We start from the raw sequence: 22,006 nt of genomic DNA on the forward strand, positions 1-22,006 counted from the left end.
CCATGACAGCCACTATCCAGTGGCTTTGGTTCCCTTCAAGTGGGGGGGGGGTTCTCAGGTTTTCTTATGTTAGCTGGGAGCCATGTTATACCTGTGGAATGTTTTCTAGGAAATTACTTATAGCATACTCCCTAAAAGGAAGTGGAGCTCAAGTCACACCTAGAAATGGTAGGGTTGCTTGTCTGGGTATGCACGGCTACTAGGTCAATAGCTGCTGAAGAAGCGCACCAAGAGAGCCTGAAGCCTGGGAGAATGGCCCAGGCAGCTGAAAAGAAAGGGAAGGTGCTGGAAATCACTATGTGAATCTCCTGCGGTACCAGTGGATGGGGAGCGGGAGAAACTGACCCAGAGCTGACCAGGGAGAACATTGCCTCTCTAGTAAGCAGACTTGTCTGAGCTTGCTGGGTAGCAAATTTAGGGTGGGCCCACCAGGGAAGAGTTCTGCAAAGCGCAGAGAGAGTGCTGATCCATAGAGAGGCTGCGGTGGCAGGCCAATACCAGACAGCTGGTGTCAACCCTGGAGATCACCTCCTTTACTAGGAGAACAACCTCCTTTACAGTGAGCCTAAGACACCTGAGCAAAGGGCAGCATATGTGCTAGTGGTCCCCGAGTATTACTGGACCTTCCTATTGGGTTTGGCTCACAAGATACTGCTGGCAGGACATCTAGGACAGGACAAGACCTTTGGCAGCCTTGTCACCTACTTATGTAGGCCCGGAGTGAGGACAACCTCAGAAGTTTTTTATAAGAATTGTCTAACCTGCCAAGCCAGTGGGAGGACAGTGAAGAAGCTTGAGGCCCCACTGACTGTCTTGCCTGTTCTTGGCATCCCCTTTGATAGGGTGCGTGCCAACATTTTTGGACCCATGGACCCTAAAACTGCCTCGGACAACAGGTGTATCCTGGTTTTGGTGGACAAGGCCACCTGGTACAAGAGGCAATTTCTCTGAGAACTTTAACTGTACCTTCAGTGGCTATGGCCCTGACGGGGATTTTTTTGTCAAATGGGTTTTCCCAAGGAAGTGGTGTCTGACAGGGGCACCAACCTCATGTCTGCATACATGAAGCCAATGTGGGAGTAATGTGGGGGTAACCTACAAATTCTCCACACCTTATCATCTCTAGACTAAAAGGCTTGTTGAAATGTTCAACAATACCCTCAAGGGCATGATTATGGGCCTCTCTGAGCCCATGAGGCGGAAGTGGGACATCTCTTTGCAAACAAGAGACCTGTCAGTTTTGTGAAGAAAGAAGGGATGGGTAGCAAGTCCCTATGAAACTCCCCCAGAATGTGGTTTGCTACATACAAGCCTTCTGCAGCCAAATACAGAAGTTCTGGAAGGAGGCTTCTGAGAACTTAGCAACTAGCTGGGCAGTAATAAAACAGTGGTATTACCAGAAGGCCACTCTCATCGAGTTTCAACCTTGTCAGAAGGTGTGGTTGATGAACCCAGTTGAGAGCAGGGCTCTCCAATATCACTCAGCAGGGCCCTATGAAGTAACTGCGAGGCAGGTAGAGGCCACCTTTGTTGTGGACTAAGAACCCACACGCACTCCTTAAGGGTCCTCCACATCAATCACCTCAAACTCCACTATGAGAGGTCTGAGGTAACCATGCTGCTGGTAACGGATAATGGAGTAGCGAACCTCTCCCTGATCTCTTGTCATTCAAGGACAAAGATGGGTCAGTGGAAGGTCTCAACCTCCCTCCTACCTTAACTCCAGAACAGCAAAGCAAATTCTGCCAGTTTTTTGGGCAATTTGATTCTCTGTTCTCCTTCACCCCTGGGCTTACACCCTTGTGTACCCATGACTTTGACACTGGTGACAGTCCCCCTGTCAAGATCAAAATCTACAGACTGTCAGACAAGGTACGGGCCAGTACGAGTAGGTGTTCTACAAGATGTTGGAGTTGGAAGTGATTGAGCACTCCAGTAATACCTAGTCTAGCTTAGTAGTGCTACTATTGGGGGCTCAATTCAGTCACAAAGACTGAGGCTCACCCCACCCCTGAGCTGATGAGCTCATTGATCGGTTGACGGCTGCCCAGTTCATCATCACTTTTGACCTAATATCTGGGTACTGGCAGATCATCCTAACTGATGGGGCAACAGAAAGGTCTGTCTTTTCTATTGCAGATGTCCACTTCCAGTTTGGACCCAAGAATGGTCCTGCCACCTTCCAGTGGTTAGTGAATTTGGTTCTGGCTGGGGTGGTGACCTTCAGTGCAGCTTACCTGGATGAGATAGCTGTGGTCAGTAGCAGGTGGAGGGACAACCGGTTTCACCTCCAGGAGGTGTGTCAGGCTCTGCAATAGGCAGACTTGACTATGAAAGCCAGTAGTACCAGATAGGGAAGGAGTCACTAGTGTATTTGGCACAACTAAAGGATGGGGTTAAGGTGTAGAACTTTCAGGCCAAGATAGCCATCATCATGGCCTGCGAGTACACAAAAACTCAGAGAGAATTATGGCCTTCCTGAGCTTCACTGTTCTTCCCAGGGGGTTAGCAAGGGGTATGGCAAGGGGCATTACACTGTTTCCCCTTTGACTGAACTGCGAAGATGGAGCCCAAGAAGGTGATATTGACAGACCTGTCAGAAAGCCTTTCCCTCCCTCAAACAGGCGATGTGTACAGCCCCTGTACTCAAGGCCCTTGCTTTTTCCCTGTAATTCATTCTGCAAATAGATGCCTCCAAGCATGGCATAGGGGCAGTGTTGTCACAGTAAAATGAGGAGGGCCTATACCAACATGTAGCCTTCTTTAGTAAGAGGTTACTTCCCAGGGGACAGATGTGGAAGCTATTGAGAGAAAGCCTTTGCCGTGGTCTGGGTACTGAAGAAGCTAAGATCATACCTGTTTGAGACATACTTCTGGATTTAGAGAGATCATAGACCCCTCAGATATTTGATGCACACGAGGGGTGAAAATTCAAAGAGAACCAAATTGTTGAGGTGGTCTATCTCCCTACAGGGAATACACTTTACGGTAGAACACCATCCAGTGTCAGACCACACCATTGCTGCTGCTCCCTGTAGGTTTTTCTGCCTCAGTGCTGAAAACTCCAGGAGGTTGTATAGTTTTCTTCACTTTCACCTGGGGTAAAATGTATTAGATGTTGGTTAGACAAAATATTGAGTTTAAAATATTGCGAGAAATAAATAGTGAAAATTATATATTGTGACACACAAATATTGTGATGCACAAATATCATTGACAAGAATATCTTTTTTGAGGTAAGTAATATTGTTTTAAAGAATACCGATAGTTTTAATATCATTTCTGGTAGTATAGTTGTTAAGAATATTGTTTTGTAATTATTTTGATGTGTTTTAGTTGATGTATTAATTTTATGTTATTATTGTTTATATAAATGTTATTAAATCTTTTTAAATGTAGCTTGCAAGTTTAAGTGATTTAGAATGATTTATTTAATTATTAGTAGTAATTTTTTGTGTCATATTGTGTTGTTAGGCTTGTGGGGGATAGGGTGAGAAGTTAATTAAGTAATCAATTATTATGAATTACCTAATACATTGAATATAATTATATGGTTGATATTTACTATGTAAATTATGTGATACTGATTTATTTTGGTTATATGTTATTTGCAGGCTGCTAGGTTTGTTGATGGATAGGGTGGGAAGTTAATTAAGAAATAATTAATTAACGATTAATCACTAATGGTTAATTAATTATTACATTGATTTTTTTTTATTATGTTATGTATAGAATACATTATTTTACTTAGATTTTATTTGCTAGCTGCAAGATTTGTAGGGAAATAGGGTGAGAAATTAAATAAGAAATTATTAATTGACAATATATTAATTATTGTTAATTACTTATTTAAGTGATTTTTAATTGTGTAAACTATGCAGTACTAAATTATTTGAAAGTTAAGTAATAATTATTTATTAATTGATTATTAATTTTAATTTAATATTTGATTTGTAATTATGTACATTATGGATTACTGATTTATTTCACTTTTATTTTAGTTGTGAGTGGCTAGGTTGGTAGGGCTATACAGTGGAAAGTTCATTAAGTGATGATTAACTAATTATTATTTATTATTTTTAAATGTATTATTTTATTTTATTTAAATATGTAAATCAAGGAGTACATAGTTATTTGACTTCGAGTTTAGTTGTGCGCCACCAGGTTTGTAATTAAAAAGGAATCACTAACTGTTACCTAATGATGTAGCTGTTTTTTCTTATATAATTTATAGAAAACGTATTTATTTTACTTACACCTTAGTTGAGGGCTGCTGGTTTGTAGGGGTATAGGTAGGGAAGTTAAGTAGGTAATAATTCATTAATAATTAATTGTAAATAATTATTTCATTTATTTTTATCTACGGAAATGTAGAATACTGGTTTATTGTGCCCTTATTTTACTTGTGGGTGCCATGGTTGGTAGGGGCATGGAGTGGGAAGGTAATTAAGGATTGATGAACTAGCAATTAATTGTATTTGTAAATTCACCATTTAATTAATTTTAAATAGATAAATTATAGACTACTTATTTTTTAGTTTTTTTAGTTATGTTCTGCTAGGTTTGTAGGGGTATAGCGCAGGAAGTTAATTAAGTATTAATTGAATAACAATTATTTATTAATTGATAATTATTTTATTGAATAGCAATTATGTGAATTGATTAACTGTTTTTAGTTTTTTAGTACATATATATTTTACATGTTAATTATTACATTTTAAATTATTGTGCCACCCATGAAAGTAGCCTTGTAAAACATGTCTAATGCCTGTCACTGCAGCCTGTGTGGGTGTGCAGTTTTAAACTACCATTTCGACCTGGCTTAACAAACCTTTTGTCAGGCCCAAGCCTTTTCTTTAATACATATGTCACCCCTAGAATAGGTCCTAAATAGCTCAGCGGACATATGGCAGATGCATTTAAAAAGTTGGACATGTACTTATCAGTTTTACATGTGCTAGTAATAAAACACACTGACATTTGTTTTTCACTACCTCTCCCACAGGATAACATTGCACTTCTTTATTATTACATTTAATAAGTGATAACTTTCACTTGTGAGCTGGTAAACAGTTTGAGTTTGCTTTCTAAAGAATTGTAGTTTAAAACCCACTTTAATAGTAAAGTCAGATTTTAATATGCCACTTTTAGAAAGTTTGCATTTTCTTGTCCTACCAGGCGGGGCTTGCAGCCTGTCCCTGGGTCACAAGACTAGGTATAGCTGGCTGTTGGTCTTTATGTATTACTCCCAGACAGTTAGACGAAGGGAGGTGAAGGGAAGATAGGTGTTGGTGGGGTGGGCTACTGATCAATTAACAAGGGAGTGGAGCTGTCATCTACCACAGTTGTACATCGAAAGGCCGTACTTGATCACACTCACAAATGATCACACTCACAAAGGGTTTACACTAGTCTTTTGTGTCCCCAGTTAAGCTGGGGCCAGAGCAAGGAGAAAGGGAATGCATGACACCTCAGGGGGGTAGAAACCTCCAGAACGTCTTCTACTTCAAAGTGACCACCATATATATATATATTCTTCTATTAATATGTCAATATACCTCAAACTCAACACTTTAGTTTAATTTCCACGTGTGGGAAACTCAGAGGAGAGACTACTGTGATTTTTTACTGCACCAAGGACTGCCACTCTGCTTCTCCGCTGTCCTTCCCTGCTGCCCTGCTGCTCTCCTGTCTGAGTAAGAAGCACTGGGAATGCAACTTGCTCCCATGACCACCAGAGGGCTAGTTGACTGGCCTCTTGACAGAACAGGCCACAGCAATCTTGAATCCAGCTTCTGGAATCTGTCTGTTCTGAGACCTGCCCTCCCAAGTGGCACCACCTCAGTCCTTGCCCCTTGGAATTTGGCATGAAGGTGCTCAGCCAGCCCATCAATGCTCTCAGCAGAACTGACACATCGCCTCCCAAGACTCCTCATTGGAACCACTCTGTGGTGCATTCCAGATGCAAGACTTTGCATCACAATCCTACAGCTCATGGGAACTACCGCTGCTGACAAATCTCCAAGCAAGGACCTCGCATCTCCCACCGTAACTCATCAGAACCATTGTTGTACAACACATCTCCATGCTAGGTCCTCACAACACCTCTGCTGCGTAACTCATCCTTAATGCGGGACACCACATCACTCGGCAACTAGGATTAAAAGAACTGTGTTCAGAGTGCCTAACTGGTTCCCTGTAGCCAGCCATGCTCCATTGTGGTTTGCCTGAACTTGTAACTTTGTCCCGGTCTAGGGCGGTCAGATAACCACAGTTGCCACGTTGTGCTTTTTGGCTATATTTTCATTTAAAGTTTTAAAGGAGCATCTCTCCGGTTCTACTGATTGGGTTCTGTTATTTTGGTCCTAAATTAGTTGTAACATTTTACTCTATTACTCTATTATCTAAACTGGTGTATGATTTTTCTTTTGTTGTGCTTTACTTTATTACTGTTTTACTTGTTGCATAAATACTTTACACATTGCCCCTAAATTAAGCCTGACTGCTTTGTGCCAAGCTACCAGAGGGTTGAGCACAAGTTAATTTGAGGTTTGATTGTGACTCCAACCTGACAAGGATTATGGTTGTTGCTTCAGTCGGGTTTTACCCCCCTCAACCAGTAAACCAATCTCTTCAAGAAGTGTAAAAGGAGTGAAAATTATAGGATTGTTAAAAAATGAAGTAATGAAGGAAGGAAAATAAGGGATATGTAAAAAGGGAGCATATTGAGAGGAACAATAAGAGATTTGTAAAAAAAAAAGTGAAAGGTAAGAGAGGGTGTTAGGTATTTCCAAAAATATGAGTAAACTGGGAGTGGGGGTATTACAAGGGGCATTGAAGGCATGGATGGAGGTCTTGAGAAAAGGGACAGGGTATTAAGAGGGGATGGGAACCATACTTAAAAGCCACAAAACAAAAAATAACTGATTCAGGAATGGCTTTAAGCCTGTTGGATCTGTTAACCTGGTAAAAAGCATTCTAAGAGAAAGAATCATCAACAATGTTTTAACAAAATACCTTTGTCAAAACCATTTTCTAGAAGCTGGGTTTTTGTTGACATCCCATACAACCCATCCTCAACAGGCCCAGGACCACACTGCCTAGCACTGGCACAATCATTTCCCTTGCTAACAAAGGGCAACAACATGTGCTGTCTCACATAAAAGTAGTACCAGGCACTGAACTATGTGGTAAGAATTATTGCATAGCCCTATTTTCATGGAATCAATAACTAATGCCTTAGAGTCATGTACTGCTATTTTGTTTTTATGATGACAACACAAAAGTATTACCTCACTGGGTCTCATCATGGGAGGTCTTTTAATAATGTCTGAGGTAAAAACATGAGTTCCTACCCAAATTAGTTTTCGTGGGTAGATCCTCCCAGACAAATCTGGGGGAAATATAACACAAAAAAAAGAGAAATTCTAGTTTACATTAGGAAAACAGTTCTGTGTCCCTACAAAGAACCTACTTGTCATAACAAATGTCTCACTAACGGATAGGTCTTTTCTGAAACCTCTAAATACTCTTACTCTAAAGAATTGAATCACATGTACCAATCCACCCTGGTTAGACAGGACTTTTGGAAAATGTACATTTTTCCGGCCCTCACTTACCTAAATAAGAACTCCATATTAGCTGACAACAAACCACGCTTCCGTGGATGTTTCGGCATGGAAACAGAAAAAACTTGATGGCATCCATCACATTCTGGACTAAGGGGGTCATGCTTACTAATAATACTGAATGTGTCAACACATTAGATACAGCTGATCACACAAAACTACTTGATGTACTGGAACACTGGAAAAATAGTGAAAATCAGAAATCATGCCTCTAACTCAGAATATATACACGAGAAGGCTCCATACTGTCCCTAATAATGTTTACCCTAAACCTGGAATGTATATGCACAACATGTTTGGAAGGCAATGGTGTAATCAGCATGCATTTACACAGCTTTTTGTGACACTGCTTTCCATGAAAAACATCTACTCTGGGCATAAACAAAAGTTCCAAACTGGATGGTAGAAAATGTCATGATGGTGAACCCACAAAACCAGCATTCCTCCTCATATTACCCAGATGCAAATACAAAGTTAGCAAAGGATTGAACCAAGAACCTAAAAGAAAGAAACCTCCTGATCCTATCCATAATGTTAAGATCATTGGACTTCCCTCTATACAGACTATACTTCTTTTGTTTACTAAACAAGAATTAAATCCTACTAACACCAATTAATTAAGTACAGCTGCACATGCCTTGTTCATCATCTCCAGGCCTGTCTCTGGAAATGCCACTGTAACTGCTCTCCTGATACCTGTACTGGTTCCTTTCAAGACAGTGATGCACTTCACAGCAAAACTAAAATCCTTTCACATCATACCAGCCCTTTGGGAATTGTGTTTACTGTCTTTGCAATCAAGAATTATATTAAAAATAGGCGGTCTGCCATATAAAGCAATTTAACCTAAACACACCAACTTACTGTATCTGGGAATATATGATTTTAAAGAGTAACGCCACACCACCAATGGAAAACCCCAAATTTAGATAAAGTGACCTTAACACAATCTTTCAACGGTGCAAAACTAATTGTTTGGAACTCAACCCCAAGAGAACTGGGGCCCTGGCTTGCTCTTTGAATCATTTTTAGCAGCATTTTTAAAGCCTTACAATAGGCATTAAAGGGAGGCTCCCATTGCTTTCAATGGGCCTCTGGGTGCTTTGCAGGATTAGTGCCATACTTTTTTATGCTAATCCTGCAAAGCACCGGACTAGCATAAAAAATTATGATGCTAGTACCCCTGACTACCGCCATGATGTGCTGTATTTTAAATATGGCGAACACATGGTGGTGATAGGGGGCACTTAGGGGCGCAAGAAAAGTGGCGCTGCACTAGGTGCAGCAACACTTTCCATAAATCTGCCCCTTAATTCTAATGAGAGGCTGCAGTATCAGACATAGACCCAGCAGGGTGGGCAGGGTGGGTATAACCATTCGCTATGAAATAGGTAACATTTAGACTGGCTGTGTGCACACTTATCTGTAATTCATTGTAGACTGATATATCACGAGTCCTCTCTTGCCTACTGTCAACTTAATGGAAATGTTATATAACATTGTATATGTCATTTCAAGTGCACAGCTTTTGAGACAGAATCATACTTTCTGAAGAGAAGAACATTTCTTTGATAAGATCAGATGTAAGGCTTTCTTGACATCTTGGTTTCTCAGGCTGTAGATCAATGGATTTATCATTGATATCACCACTGTGTAGAAGACAGACACCACCATATCCTTCTTCAAGGAGTGGCTGCCTGGGGGCTGTAGAAACATAAACAGGCCTGTTCCATAGAAGAGCATCACTACAGCAAAGTGCGAAAAGCAAGTCGATAATGCCCGGAGTGTCGCGGCTGCTGTACTCATCCGCAAGATGCTATTAAAAATAAAGGCATAAGAGATGACAATAATTAGGGTGGAAAACATTCCTATCAGTAAAGATAAGACATAGAATATGACTCTGTTTATCCATGTTTCAGTGCAGGATATTTGGAACAGAGGAGGATAGTCACAAAAGAAATGCTGGATTTCATTAGGCCCACAGAAAGAAAGACATAACATGAAGCCTACATTTAATGATGCATTCAGAAAACCCAACACATAGCAGTCAGATGCCAACATAACGCAAGATTTCTTAGTCATGATAGAGCTGTATTGCAAGGGAAGACAAATAGCAACATAGCGGTCATATCCCATTACCGCTAGGAGGAATGAATCAGTACCTCCAAAGACTGTATAGAAATAAAGTTGGACCATACAGCTACTGTAAGAAATATAATTTTTTGCCACAAGAAAGCTGACTAACATCTTTGGAGTGATGGTGGAAGAGTAACAGAGGTCTACGAAGGACAGATGGCTGATGAAAAAATACATGGGTTTCCAAAGTCTTGGGTCATTATGGATCAGGGCAATCATGCCACCGTTGCACACCAAAGTCACCCCATACATGACCATGAAGAGCACAAAAAGTGGGATTTTAAGGTTCTGGTGATCTGTGAGGCAAACAAGGGTAAACTCTGTGGTTTCGTTCTGTAGTTCCATTGACTTGTGATCAATCATCTAAACAAAAATAGAAATTAAAGATGAGCAAAACAATCACCTGTAACATTGAAATTTGCAAAAACCATAAACATAGTTACATAATGATGATGCATGCCCTCAAGCAAGATATAATATAATTGAGAGAAGCTCCTCAGTTAAAGAAATAAAAACATGCCTTTAAAAGATATTTTTTTAAATTGAGGTTCACATCAAAAAGGATTACATTATTGTAGACCCCCATCGACCATTAGTAACCTCCAGTTTTGTACAGTACAGTTTTAAATGTGGTTTTTCATTGAGCAGTGATGGTTGATGAAAATGGACATCTGCTGGGCTTAATAAAACCCGAGTACAATTGCACTACACCAATGAAAATGAAAATCAAGATCTAACTGTTTCAGGGGTACAGAAATGAGAGGAGAGGCTTCTCACCTGAGATAATTTTTAAACAATTGAGCAAAATGGAGCATTTTAAGCAGTTTATCAAATAAATACCTTAAAGGTAATAGGTGAATGCAAATGACAGCATCTCTTTTATTAAATGCATCTCCCTTCATTTCTTTCTAATGGTTCCTTTCAATTTGCCATTGTGACTCTGACAGCAGTAAAATGACATAATTCAAATATTATACTTTGCTGCAAATGAGTCATAAGGTAACTTCAATTGCTGAATATCTCTTTGGGCGCAAAGACATTAATATCAGCAGTAAAGTGTTGCTACCACAACTTACATGATCACTCGAAAATCAGCGTGAGACATAATATGATCATATTTGTCCTCACATGCTAGTTTCTTATTTTTAACATACTAATTTCTGTTAAACTTCATTTGTTTTTTTAATTCACAATGTTGCCTTAGCGTAGTCCCACTGACACATATTAAAGACTGCTTTCTGCCAGCAGACTAGACAAAAACAGTGCATAGACTTAAAAAATTATGAACAGAGCCTTTTTTTTTGTCCTCATTTGCCTTTGGATGTTGTTTGTGTACTGAGAGGGCCCTTGGCTACATAAAATTAATTTCCACTGTATGGGGCCACCTGGGTCTTCATACAAAGTCAGGGCCCCCTAACAACAATTTGGCCTAATCATTGGACTACCTCCACTCTCTCACATGATCTTAATATCAGGAATCACAACCATCAGTTATGGGGACCCTTGCTTCATTGGCAGGTTAAATCCAAAGAACACTCTCTATCCACGGTCCTTAACCAATTATTGGCAGTTGGTGTTTCTGACTTCAGGCAGTTAACACAGATCTCTTACCTGGCAAAAAGTACTAAATAAAAAAGGCATTCCTGACAGGCCTGAGAGGTGCAGCTCTTTAGCTGCATAATCATATAAGAAATAATCAAAGAAGGCCTTACATGCATTTGCCAACTACATTACTGAAATGTTACCACTTACTTCGTACTGATACACCTTTAGGGCACAGCAGTTTACAACATGCACATCGTTTGCTAACTCTTCTCCACACCTTCTGCACCTCAGAACTTTGCCCCTGTTGAATTTCATCAATTTTCTTAGAGTCTGGTAGATTCTGGGCAAATTGTGAACATCATTCTTACTTGAAGCAGCTGCTTTAACTATTGATTAGATAAGGTTCGAAGATTCTTGCCTTAAATCTGCTATGTGCTTGCAAGTTTCCTTCCCAAGAATGCTCCAAGATCTTCACGTTCTCCTCGTCTGCCTTTGCAAGTTCCCAATAGCAGGTTGACACTTTTTTTAATGGGTTAGGGTCTTGCATCCTCTCCTTGTACTCCTACCCCTCATTTATATGTCAAGTTTAAATAGCTCACCAAGAGGCCAGTTTAAGGTACTTTAATCTAGAAACCTTACCTCCCATTGCTCCAAATTAAACACTCAATGTAATAAGACCTGAGCCCTCCCTCAACAACCCTCAGAGTTTTAGCCCAGCTCTCATCATTGGGAGGTTCAGCTATCCTCCAGAGAAGTTGAAGTCGCAGGTGAAGTCCAAATTGGTGCATAGGTGGAACAGACATCTATGCTTAATATGCCGCTCATCATATGCCATATTTCTTTATAACCCTGAAATCTTTTCAACCCTACCTTTTTGAAACATTTAGGATCTCCATACTTATATAAAAATACCTTCCTGCTCCGAGGTACCCAACATCCTGGAGTAGAAGCTCCATGAGTCACTGGAATTTGCAAGCAAACCTCTACTATTCTGAAACTGTATAGCTTAACATCCGAAGTGTTAAACCTCCTTTAGATAGCCCTTTTCAAAGTTTTTCCATGCAAGTCCCTGACCTTTCGAGGCCCAGATGAAGGAACCTATCTTCCTGTACATCGTACTATTAAGCTTCTTTGTAAAGGAGAGTGGGATGCTATTAAAACGGAAAATTAGTGATGGCAATACTGTCATTTTTATTAGATGTACCCACCTGTATATGCTCAAGGGGAGATTTGCTTATTTGCTCAATAAAATTTTGTACCTCTTTCATCACGCAGCCTATACCGACTTTTGGAATCTCTTCCATCTTGTGAGCTACCTCAGTTCCCACACATCTAATGTGGGATTAAATGCGAAACCAGATTTTATTCTGAATCAACCTCATTATTTCCATTTTAGATTTATTAGTCTGATATCCAAAAAAACCTATCCAAATCGTCTGTAATTTCCTCAATCCTGGGTAATGCATTTTTAAGCTTTTAGGCCCTCATTACAACCTTGGCGGTAAATCCCTCTGTCCGCCATGCAGAAGACCGCCAACATACCGTTGCCGCAGCGGAATTCCACTACAGGTATTACGACTCACAGCTCGGAATCTGCCACAATACAGACACCCACACAAGTCTGCCACACCAAAGGTCAGTGATAAACTGGCGATACCAAAAACTACACCTTCACGCCAACAGGAATACTCCCACAGTATCACGAGCCATGAATCAATGCAGCGGTCAACCGCAGTAAACCATTGGCGGTACACACCGCTGCGCTCAAAATACACACACATTTATAAAACACAACCACATTGGACAGTTCAAAATACACACACCTGACACACATACACACACCACACCCACACACCCAATCCAATATAAAGCACAAACCCACATCACCCACAAACCCTTACAACCAAAATTCTGAAAGAAGGCCAGAGAGAGAGAATACCTAACACAACACCAGCATCCACAGACACACAACACCATCACTTATACAACATCCACGCACCTCAAACAACACACACCAACACATCCCCTCACACATCACAACAGACAGAACCTCACACATCACCCACACCACATCATGGCACCTCAAAGACACCCCAGGTTCTCTGAGGAGGAGCTCGGGGTCATGGTGGAGGAAATCGTCCGGGTAGTGCCACATCTATTCGGATCATAGGTGCAGCAGACATACATTGCAAGGAAGATGGAGCTATTGCGGAGAATTGTCGACAGGGTCAATGCAGTGGGACAGCATCCAAGAACACGGGATGACATCAGTAAGAGGTAGAACTACCTATGGGGGAAGGTACGTTCTGTGGTATCCAGACACCAGATTGCTGTACAGAGGACTGGTGGTGAACCCCCACCTCCTCCCCCACAACTAACAACATGGGAGGAGCAAGTCTTGACAATAATGCATCCTGAGGGCCTCGCAGGAGTAGCAGGAGGACTGGACTCTGGGAAGGTAAACGTTTACTACTATATCCCCCCACCCCACCTGCATGCCATCACATACTCCCACCCTCATCCATGAGCCCAACAACCCACAGATACCCCACTAACACCACCCACACATCCCAAAATCAAGCCCTGCATGTAACACCAATGCATGGACACCCATCACCAAAGCATGTCCAGTAGAGAGACTCACTCATGTCAGTCCATCAACACCACCTTGGTCTCCATTGCAGGGGTGCTGGCAGACCTTCTTAACATCAGGAGGGACACAGTGGCACACCAACGGGCCCCTGACACTAGCCTGGATGATGAACAGCCATTCACCTCCGCTGGCGCTAGTGGACAGGAGGCACCGCCACAGGAACAACAGCCAACCAGCACCCCACCCCCTGCAGAAGGAGAACCACCCCGCAAACAGTCCCTGAGATTCAGGAACAAGATAGAGAACATTCCCAAGACCCCCACCAGGAAATAAGACCCCCCTGAATGTCACCCTTCTGTCCCACTATGTTACCCTGTCCACCTTGAACTGCCATTACTCCACTTCCTATGCCCCCTTGGACAATGCACCTGTGATACTAATAGACTGGACTCTGCCATGGACATTCCTCCACCATCACCCCAGCCCATTTCACACACCCCTCCACTTATTTGCACAGCAATAAACACACTTGAATCACAAAACAATCTGGAGTCTGTCTGTGCTTTCACTAATGTGTAGTTGCAAAACCTCAGGAATATGGCAATGTCAACTTGTTCACATACCAATGTAACACAGCTGTAGGCCAGCAGTAAACATAGCAGAGGGCACAAAGTGGGACCCAGATCCGTGAAATGGAAAGGCAAAATAACAAGTCAGGGTCCACACACTGAGTGAAAATGACAGACTTATGCTAGCTTCAACAATAGTATGAGATGTGGGAAGCAGTTACATCTTCTTACCTGTGTCTCACTGGAAGAATTGCATGATGATGTTGTTTCGGTTGTCGACATCTTCTTCTTCTGCCTCCTCTTCTTCACTGTCCACAGGCTCCACAGCTGCCACAAGACCACCATCTGGCCCATCCTCATTGCAGAAAAGGTGCCAGGCGTCGCAAAGCCAGGTTGTGCAACATACAGCAGGCCTCAATTATCTGGTACACCTTCTTCAGTGAGTAGTATAGGGAGCCACCTGTAAGGTGGAGGCACCGGAATCTGGCCTTCAGGAGGCCGAAGGTGCGTTCTATAACCCTCCTAGTTCGACCATGTGCCTCATTGTAGCGTTCCTCTGCCCTTGTCCTGGGATTCCTGGGATTCCTCACTGGGGTCAGTAACCATGACAGGTTGGGGTAACCAGAGTCACCTGCAAATGTCGAGGGACAACTGTTAGACAGACACTAACCCTCAGGGACAACCCCATACCCAGACACCTATGTCAACTGTGTTGGGACCTTGGGCATTCACATGGGAGATGTACTGGTCTGCCAAACATACCACCTGCACATTCATCGAATGGTAGCTTTTCCGGTTTCTGTACACCTGTTCATTCCTGCGGGGGGGAATGCCACATGTGTGCCATCAATGGCACCAATGATGTATGTCCCAGGGCATAGAAGTCACCTTTCACTGTGGGCAAATCCTCCACCTCAGGGAAAACGATGTAGCTGCGCATGTGTCTCAGCAGTGCAGATTACACTCTGGACAACACATTAGAGAACATTGGCTGGGACATCCTTGATGCCATGGCCACTGTTGTTTGAAAAGACCCACTGGCCAGGAAATGGAGTACAGACAGAACCTGCACTAGAGGGGGGATTACTGTGGGATGGCGGATAGCTGAAATCAGGTCTGGCTCCAACTGGGCACACAGTTCCAGGATTGTTGCACGATCAAGTCTGCATGTGATAATGATGTGTCTCTCTTCCATTGTCGACAGGTCAACCAGCGGTCTGTACACCGGAGAATGCCGCCATCTCATCACCTGCCCCAGCAGACATGCCCTATGGAGGAGAACAACGAGCAGAGGGTCATCCAACACTTAGGTATCACAATTTGTTATTTGCTAAAACGTAGAGAAATCGCAATGTGACGCAGTTTTTTTCCATCCCATGTGGCCCCCCTGAAATGGCGGCTGCCTGACCTGTAAGGTGAGACAAGGGGAAATGAGGTAACTGCGCTGGCGTTGTACACTATCGCGGTGGGCGGTCGAAGACCGCGGCGCAATTCAGCATTGGTTAACATTGGGCCCTATGGGTCCCAGGAGCCAATGACGATGTACGCCGGCGGTGACGGTACGCACCGCCGCAGACATGGCCGCCATTTTCTTACTGTTCACTCACTTGATACCTGACATTCAACAGGAGAGAACCTACACTGCAAGTGCTGCTGTGACCTGTGTCTGGAAGTGACGATGGCTACAGTGTCTGGGGAAAGGGCCCCTGCCTTCACTTCGGAGGTGTTGGAGAGACTGGTACTCCAGTACACGCAACTGTACGGTCCTCCAGACAAACAGGTGAGTACACTGCGAGCATGATGGATGGGACATGAATGTATGGAGTGGGGTGGATGGAAGATACAGTGGGGGTGGGCTGAGGCCAGCATGTGAGGATGGTCAGTGTATGTTTTACTGGGCGAGCGTGGGAAGTTGTGCCAATGAGTAAGAAGAACCAAACGGGGGAGTAAAATCCATTGTTACTTCATTTTTCCTCTAGGTCAGGGCCCACCAGAAGAAGGGTATTTGGCGTGCCATCGGCAAGGACGTCCGGACCCTCAGGGTCTACCATAGACGGAGCACCCACTGCCGGAAAAGATGGGAGGACCTGCACCGCTGGAGCAAGAAGACGGCGGAGGCCCAGCTGGGGATGGCCTCCCAACATTGAAGGGGTGCCCATCGCAACATGACGCCCTTGATGTACTGGATCCTGGCGGTGGCCTATCCGGAGTTGGATGGGCACTTGAGGGCATCACAGCAGCCACAAGGGAGTGAGTACACTCTAATTCCGCTGACTGCGCGCTTTACGAGGTGTCTGGGTGGTCGAAGTGGGCTGTGGAAGTGGGCTGTGGGTTCCCCTAGGCCAGGGTGAACTTTTAGGTTAGGTCCCTTGCTAGGCAGGCTCTGTGGCACCCCAACCCCACTACTGGTAATAGCAATCTACACCTAGTCATGCTCCTGTGGATTCCAGGTGTGCAGCAAATGGGCTAAGGCCTCGTCCCCCATGGGCATGTGAATTGGCTAGGAACTGTTAGTGCATGGCTTAGTGCATAGGGCTGCTCCCTGTGTGTTGTGTCCACCAACGGTAGTGGTGTTGCATGCACTGAACATGTGTTTCTTCTGTCATCCCCCCCCCTTTTTGTTTTGTCTCCCTGTTCTTGCGTGCAATAGCACCATCTGGCGGAGGAGCAGTGGCACCAGAGCAGGAGGGAGCTGCAACCCACTTGGCCCTGGAGGGTGAAGCAACGGAGTCTGAAGCCACCAGTGGGACGGAGAGCGAGGGGAGCTCCACAACGGGGGCAGGAGCATACACCAGCGACTCCTCCTTTGATGGGAACTCCCTTGCGGTGGCAGGCACCTCTGTACCCACTGCATCAAGAGGTACAGCCACCACCCCCCTACCAGCACCGCCCTCCCAGCAGCCCCTCAGAGTGTGTCCTGTGCCCGCTCACCCAGGAGGGTGGGCATCTCCTTCGCCCCAGGCACCTCAGGCCCTGCCCCAGTCAGCCCTGCTGCCCTCAGTGAGGAGGCTATTGACCTCCTGAGATCCCTCACTGTTAAGCAATCTACCATTTTGAATGCCATCCAGGGTGTTGAGAGGCATTTGCAGCAAACAAATGCATACCTGGAGGGCATTCATTCTGGGCAGGCAGCCCAACAGAGAGTATTTCAGGCTCTGGCCTCAGCACTGATGGCAGCCATTGTCCCTGTGTCCAGCCTCCCCCCTCCAACTTCCTCCACCCGACCCAATCCCCTGCGCCTCAGCCTATCCCAAGCACACCATCAGACCAGCATGCACACTCATCAACACACAAGAGTGGACATGGCAAACATAAGAACCACACATCCCACAGGCACTCACACAAGCATCATCCCCATGCAGACACAGCAACATCCACTGCCTCCACTGTGTCCCCCTGCTCCACTTCCTCCTCCTCCCTCCCTGTCTCGTCTCCACTCACACCTGCATGCACTACATCCTCAGCCACTACCTCCATCACCAGCACGCCCATCACCACACACCACTCATGTGCAGTCACCCCCCCCACTACCATGCACACATCCCCAGGGTCCTCTCCCAGTGTGTCTGTAAGCCCTCCTCCCAAAGTTCACAAACGCAGGCACACACCCACCCAACAGCCATCCACCTCACAACAGCCTCCGGCCCATGCACCTTCACCCAAATTCAGCAAACGTACACCTCGTACAACTACTACCTCTTCCTCCAATCCCAAACCCCCTCCATCTTCCCGTCTCAGTGTGTCTAAGAAGCTTTTCATGGAAAACATTGACCTATTCCCTATGCCTCTCCCCCGTCCTTCCCCTAGGGCTAGGCTTTCCAGGTCCTAGCCCAGCACCTCAACCACCAAATCCCCAGACACAGTGGTGCCAACAACTGCGGGGTCATCGAGTGCGCTACCCATCAGGGCTGCCTGTGTGCCACCTTGCGAGGGCAAGGGCATTCCGCCACCTGCCAAGGTGAAGAAGTTGCCCACATCCCAGAGGGAGAAGCCACACCTACCAGCCACCAAGGGCTCCCCCAAAACAAAAGGGAACAGTGGCAAGACACCTGCTGCACCATCAAAAGTGGGCAAGGGACAAAAGCAGAAGAGCAGGTCGAGACAGGGCACAGTGGCATAGACTGAGGGACTACTGTCACCCCTTCTGTCAATGACTACACCAACCTGCACCGCCACCAGCACTGCCACCAGCACCGCCACCTGCACAGCCACCTGCACTGCCACCTGCACAGCCACCTGCACCACCACCTGCACGTCTGCAGCCTTAGCAACAGTCCCCAGCATCTTCACCAGTGAGCAGCCATCCAAGGCTGCAGGAGACGTCCTGCTGTGTCCCTCAACAGGTGCTGACACATGCACCACCGCCAGCACCACCACCACAGCACAGACACTGCCGTAAGCACCGCCACCAGCCTGCGACGTGCTCGGACAGTGGCACCACAGCTGACATGGCTACCATCCCCAGTGGGCAGCAGTCCGAGGCTGGAGGAGACTTCCTGGACCTTGCCCAGCCTCCATGAGGCATGACTCTCATCACTGTTTGCACCTGCAGGTGGAAGGCGAAGCCGCAGCAGGATGGGGTATGTCTCTGCCTCCATGGCATATCATGCTACCTGTTCCTAGGTAATCTTGTGGCACACACACCCAGGTGAGGGAATGGGACCTGCCACACTGCATGTGGAGCACTCTGGGCACAAGGCCCCCTCCAGAACCAGTGGAGTTTCACATCCACTACCTCAGTCCTTGGCAGGATGAAGCACTCTGGGCACAAGGCCCCCTCCAGAACCGGTGGAGAAAAGCATCCACTACCTCAGTCCTTGGCAAGATGAAGCACTCTGGGCACAAGGCCCCCTCCTGAGGTGCCTGTTTATTTTCGATCTGATGCCCCTGCAGTGTTCTCTCTGTTTCGAGTCAGGTATCTTGTGTGGGCTTAGCCCATGCATTTTGGGACCACTGGTCCACGGACAATGATTGGTACACTATCCGGACTTGTGTAGTTGGTGTACATATTTGTATATACAGATTTTTGAACTTTCACTATCTGATTTTTCATGGTTACAATCGTTACAATCATTAAATTTTGTCCTAGCGTTCTTCCAGGGGGTTGGTGGGTGTATATGTAATGTTGTATTTGTGTGTATGGTGTTGTGGGTGAGGGTGGGGGTATTGCGTTTTGCGTGTGTGTGTCACTCTCTTTTCCCTCCCCCCCCTTCCCTGTCTTGTAGGTGCAGAACTCACAGTGGTCCTCGACGGCGTCTGTCCTGCTCCTGATACAGCAGGAGGTAGGCCAGCATGGGCAGTACGTGTAACTCAGGCTCCATGGCGTCCTGGTTCCTAGTTGGGTGTCGAGAGGTGAGTGGTGTCCCTTCTGTGTACTGTTTCCGCCGTGCTTTTGATAGCGTTGGTTCCACCCCAGAAAAGGTGGCTGATAGGCCTCTCGTAATACATTGGGCGGTACTTTGTTTCTACCATCGTGGCGGGCGGAGTGTTAAAGTGGCTGTCTATGTTGGCGGTTTTTGCCATGGTCGTGATTCCATTTTTTTCCGCCGGCCTGTTGGCGATATTACCGCTGCTTTAACACCAACTGCCAGGGTTGTAATGAGGGCCTTGGTGTATAATATTAAAGAATCTGCATATAAAGCAAACTTCTTCCTCTGATTCCCTCATATAAAGGGGACTACCTCCTTATCTTTCCTCAAAGACTGCGCAAGCAGTTCTAGATAGGTATTAAATAAAAGCAGAGAAAGGAGGCATCCCTGCCTAGCCCCTCTAGAGATACTTATCCTTCTTGTTAGATTCCCATTTAACAATATCTGGGCAGATGAAGCAGTATATATTTGTTTTATTGTGTCTGCGAAAATTGTGGGTGATCTCAATGGAGCCATCCACTCCCACAGGTAATCCAAACTATCTATGTCTAAAGCTTTGGCTGCAGCAATAGAAATAATTGCCAATAGACCATCATGTGTAGAAAACTAATCAATTAAGTAAATTAAAAGATGTTATATCATGCTGATGCCTAGCTTGAATAAAGCTTCTCTGATCTGAATGTATTATATGCTTAATCACCCTGTAGTCTCCTAGGCAGGATACTTGTACAAATATTACAATCAAAATTAGGCTGAGAGGAACATTCATTCTGCTCACAGAGTTAGCAAATTCAGGAACTCAGGGCCAGATGTAGCAAGCAGTTTTGCCCATTCTGTGTCTATGGGAAAATGTGTTCGTACATATGGCCCTCAGTGGTATGTGTGGTGGATTTTTTTTTCCATTGGCGCATGCTTCCTTGGTGCACTCGAGACTTAGTTAGTGCAACTTCCAGTCACCATAGAGGCTTCTGGTGATGTTTTGTAATGCCGGCGATCACAAGCAGTCATGTCTCTGCTTGTTGAATAGATTTTATCTCAAGAAGCATGTAAATCAACCTGAAACTACCTTTTTGAGTGAAATTTGTACTCCAAAACAAAGTTCAATTTGTTAGTGTAAAAAGCATTTTTTTCGTTTCTTTTTTTTTCAACAGGAAGGAAGTGACCCAGAGACTGCAACGTCCTCTTTCTGTCCCGAAGGCTCCTTCTAATGCTTTGTCCATCTCCTGTTTACTTTTCATTTGGATTTCAAGGTGAAAGGATCACTCTTTTGTCTGCTGAATATAGTATTGGACTTTGTTTTTGTGACATTACAACAAGTTACAAAACATTTGAATAAGGTTTTTGTCTGATAGAGGTCAGCCACCAGTATATTTCTTTGTACTTTTGTTAAATTTTTTAATTTGATGGTGGTGGGGGTCCTAGTGTTCATTTTGCTTCTTCTTTGATATATTTTGTAAAGGAAAATGGTTTCACTGTTAAGTACATTTTCTTCATGTGTGTTAAATTTGCAGTATTAATTTATTTACATTTTTTACCATATGACCTAGTCTGCACACAATATATCCAGCCTGTATTAGTCATTGAGAATATGAAACAACTGTTTCTGTCATATATGTTGTTTTAAAGCATCTAAAACATCTCTGAATCAGGCCAGGGATGTCAATCAATTAAATGATCAAAACGTGTTTTTCTTTTTTTTTGTATTTCATGTTGTTTTGTTACAATAAGTGTACTTATTTTGGCACGGTATATTTGATGTCTTGGAAGGAAATGTGTTGTCGGTTATTACATTTTTACACCTTAATTTTTGTGTAGTGTTTTCTTCATTGTTTACCATGCTTCCTTTATCTTGCCAGTGCATGCATATGTTTGTCATAGCAGAGGTCACTATTTTGACTTTGCCCTCCATGTAATGTGGCCAACGGCAATTTTGTGTAGTCAGATTCCATAGACCGGCATGTGTTCTCTTTGTTGTACATGCCTCCTTGCTTGTTGTTTGAAAACGTGGCTACGGGCCATTCTGTGTAGCCAGTCAGTGTGCTTTTGTCAGAGGTCTGCATGTTTTTTTTTTTGTTCAAGCCTTCTTGCTTGTTGTTTGACTATGTAGCTGGCTGCCATTCTGTGTAGCCAGCCAGTGTGCTTTCTCCATAGGATTGCATGTGTTCC

Source organism: Pleurodeles waltl, chromosome 4_1 (genome assembly GCF_031143425.1).
Source record: "Pleurodeles waltl isolate 20211129_DDA chromosome 4_1, aPleWal1.hap1.20221129, whole genome shotgun sequence".
NCBI lineage: Eukaryota > Metazoa > Chordata > Amphibia > Caudata > Salamandridae > Pleurodeles > Pleurodeles waltl.